The 3,857-nt window shown below is 34.0% G+C and overlaps 1 long non-coding RNA gene across 1 annotated transcript; it reads left to right on the top strand.

The window, feature by feature from the left end:
* Nucleotides 1-931: 931 nt before the first annotated feature.
* LOC130472567 (uncharacterized) lies at nt 932-1,977 on the top strand. Its single transcript, XR_008933137.1, has 2 exons — nt 932-1,542; nt 1,647-1,977. It is a non-coding gene; the product is annotated as an uncharacterized lncRNA (long non-coding RNA).
* The last annotated feature ends 1,880 nt before the right edge of the window (nt 1,978-3,857 follow it).

Below are 3,857 nucleotides of genomic sequence, written 5' to 3'. Positions count from 1 at the left end.
AAAATTTGCCCCAAAATTTAGATCCAACACACAATTTATTTGGAGGGAAAGCAACTGATTTATTGAGGGGAAAGAAAGAAGCTGGTTTCAAGATCCAAAGGTATGATTTTCTTACTTTTCATCTCTTGAATTGTTTGGTGCAAATTACAATCAATTGAATTTCATTGTTGCAATTGATTGCCATTGCAGATGTCTTCTCATTCTCATTCATCTCTTCGAAGATTTCGCTCTCGCTCCACATGTAACTGTGGACTTCCTGTTGCTGGGCCATTAAAGGCGTGGACAATGGAAAATCCAGGAAGAAGGTTCATAGCCAGCAAGTTCTATGTCTATGCAACTGGCAAAAGTGGTTGCAAGTTTTTTGAGTTGGTGGACGAAGGAATCCTTGACTGGCAGAAGGATGTTACCAACCAATTGCTGCTTGAAAAGAGAATTTTGCAATCCCAAGTTGATCTACTCAAGAGGAAAATCAGCAGGCATGAGGAAGATAAGTTCAAGATGTTAGCAGACATTGAAGAGTTGAACACTAGGGTTGTTAAGGTTATTGTGAAAACAGGGCTGACTGCCACACAGTTGGTTCCAGATTGATTCTCTCCTTTTGTCCAAAGTACAAAGGACAACACTTTACCCTTCTTTTTCAACCTCACTCTGCCAGTTTTTGGACCACATGCAAGGACGATGATGACGGCAACAAGGAAGATGAACGTGTTAATGGTGTGGTTGAGGCTTTAATGTTGACTGAAAATGGTGGTTGAGGATTCAATGTGAAGCAGAGAATGCAGAGGAGTGAATGAGAAGAAGAAAGGAAGTTTGAATGTGGTTTGTTGTTTAAATTAGAGCGTGTGTACACGCGTTTATTTCCCTCCCAAGTTGTGCCAATGAACGGAATGAATGGCCGGTAAATTGAAAAATTGGCCGGAATGTGGCAGTAAGGTCCTATTTTTATACACTATTTTAATTCAAGGTACTATTTGACAAAATAAGAAAGTTAAGGTACTATTTTCCAAATTGAGACAAAAACAAGGTACTGTTTGACAATTTTGCCTTTTTTTTTAATAACATTATGACATCATTTTCCGGTGATTTTTGCCGAAAAATGATTTCGGGTTGTAATTTAAAATCAGAAACTTTCTTGTCAGGCCGCCTGACGCTCACGCGCACGTCAGACCACCTCTTATCCCACGCGCGCGTGAGATCACGCGCACTATAAAAGCGATGTTTTCTCTCTCTTCTCATTTCATCTGTTCTTCTGAATTATTCGTTTCTCTCTCCTCTCCCCTCTCCCTTCTCCTGGTTCAACACTCCTCAAAACCTCCGCCTCTTTTCCCCAAATCTCCTCCACCAAGAAGCTCCAATCGCCAAACCACCACCACCTACACCATGGTCGTCGCCTGGCAGCCGAAACGCCCATCGATATCTCTCCTCTCCTCTCAGCGTGCAAAGCTTCCTTCCTCGTCGGAGAGGACAACCATCACCACCATCATATTCGTCGCCGCCGCCGACCTTACTCCCTCTTCGAACAGTCGAACTCACCGGTTTTAGGTTTTTGATTTTGCGGTTATTTTTCCTTTAATTTTGTTGAATTTACGATTTAGGTTTTTTATTAATTTGGTTGATATTTTCGATTTTTGATTTCATGACAAGAGGCGGTGATGACGGTGGTGGAGGTGCGGCTGGTGCTGCTAGAAAGGCGGTGGGTTTCGGTGAAATGATGTAAGGTGGAGCTATATCGCAGCCACGTGAGAGGCTGTCGATTCCCAAGCCGGCTCCGAGAGCTCGCCGTGCTTCGGTTGTGGAGATTGGGGTGGAGCAGCGGATGTTTGATCGAGGATGGTTTCAAGGGAAATATGCTAGCTTTGTATTTCAGTAGATTGCAAGGGAAATACCGAAATATGCTAGCTTTTGTATAAATTTGGTTTTAGTTACAATTTTTTTATATTTAGTTATGAAATAAAGGATTTTAGTTACTCTGTACAATTTTTTTTGCATTTTATTTTTTGTTTTAGTTAAACTTTTATTTTAGTTAAGAATAATTGTGTTTTAGTTAATTAAATTTGTGTTAGTGAAGAGTAATTTCGTTTTAGTTATGATTAAAAAAAAATAGTACTGTAAACATTATTTTCGTTTTAGTTAGCATTAGATTTGTCTTAGTTATTCTAACCAAATTTATTCTTAACTAAACATAAGAAAATCATAACTAATTCGTTCGATTGCTTAACTAATTGGTTTCAATGCTTAACTAATCGTTTACATTGCTTAACTAATTCTTTCGATTGCTTAACTAATTAGTTCTAATTCTTAACTAATTAGTTTTATTGCTTAACTATTTAGTTTTATTGCTTAACTAATTAGTTCTAGTGCTTAACTAATTGAATTTCAGCCTTAACAAATATTTTCTTTTTATTTGTAAACTTATTGGTTCCATTGGTTAACCATTTAGTTTCAATGCTAAACTAATTGGTTGCATTGCTTAACTAATTGGTTGCATTACTTAACTAATTGAACTTCAGGCTTAACAATCAGACATGGAAAGTTCATCAATCGTGTTCATTACATTAGTGTCCCATTTTAGGGTGTAAGGCCTAATCTTTTCACGTTGTAACTTGAATTCCTCGACAATTTCATCCTCGTCTTTCAACATATGTGAAAAATTTATAGGACCATTGCTTAACTAATTGGTTTAAATGCTTAACTAATTGGTTCCATTGTTTTAACTAATTCGTTTTGTTGATTAACTAATTGATTCCATTGCTTAACTAATTGAATTTCAGGCTTAACTAATTAGTTATATTTATAATACCGGACTAATTAGTTCCAGTGCTTAACTAATTGGTTCTGTTGCTTAACTAATTGAATTTCACGCTTAACTAATTGGTTTCATTGCTTAACTAATTGGTTCTATTACTTAACTAATTGGTTCCAGTGCTTAACTAATTGGTTACGTTGCTTAACTAATTGGTTTCGTTGCTTAACTAATTGAACTTCAGGCTTAACTAATTGGTTACATGGCTTAACTAATTGGTTCTATTACTTAACTAATTGGTTTCAGTGCTTAACTAATTGATTTTGTTGCTTAACTAATTGAATTTCAGGCTTAACTAATTGGTTCCATTGCTTAACTAATTGGTTATATTACTTAACTAATTGGTTCTGTTGCTCAACTAATTCGTTCCGTTGCTTAACTAATTGAATTTCAGGCTTAACTAATTGGTTCAGTAACTTCACTAATTGAATTTCAGACTTAACAAATACTTTCTTTTTACCTTCCAATGCTTAACTAATTAGTTCCAGTGGTTAACTAATTGGTTCAAATGCTTAACTAATTTATCCAAATACTTAAAACTCAACAAATCTTAACTAAAACGTAAAAATCATAACTAAAACCCTTAAAATCTTAACTAAAGCCCTAAATTTTTTTGTCTGAAACTCAGAAATACGTAATAAAACCTAAGAAAATCTTAACTAACAAAATAGTTAAGGTATAAAGACAATAGTTAAACTTATGAGTCGAATAGTTATGATTTTCAAACAAACTTAGTATTAACTAAAACTCCAAAAATCATAACTAAAACTCATAAAATCTTAACTAATTAGTTTTAATGCTTAACTATTTAAAATAATCTTGTTTTATTTACACTTTTAGTATATTAGTAATGAAATAAAATGGTTTAGTTAAGTCATTTTTTTTGTTTTAGTTATATATTTGTTATATTTAGTTTAAGTATAATATCGTTTTACTTACAATTAAATTTGCTTTTTGTTATGATTAAATTGGTCTTACTTGAAAATTAATTTGTTTTAGTTATGGTTAAATTCGCTTTAGTTAATAATATTTATGTTTTAGTTAAGAATAATTG

Source organism: Spinacia oleracea, chromosome 4 (assembly GCF_020520425.1).
Source record: "Spinacia oleracea cultivar Varoflay chromosome 4, BTI_SOV_V1, whole genome shotgun sequence".
Taxonomy (NCBI): domain Eukaryota; kingdom Viridiplantae; phylum Streptophyta; class Magnoliopsida; order Caryophyllales; family Amaranthaceae; genus Spinacia; species Spinacia oleracea.
This window is presented reverse-complemented; position numbering and strand designations above follow the sequence as displayed.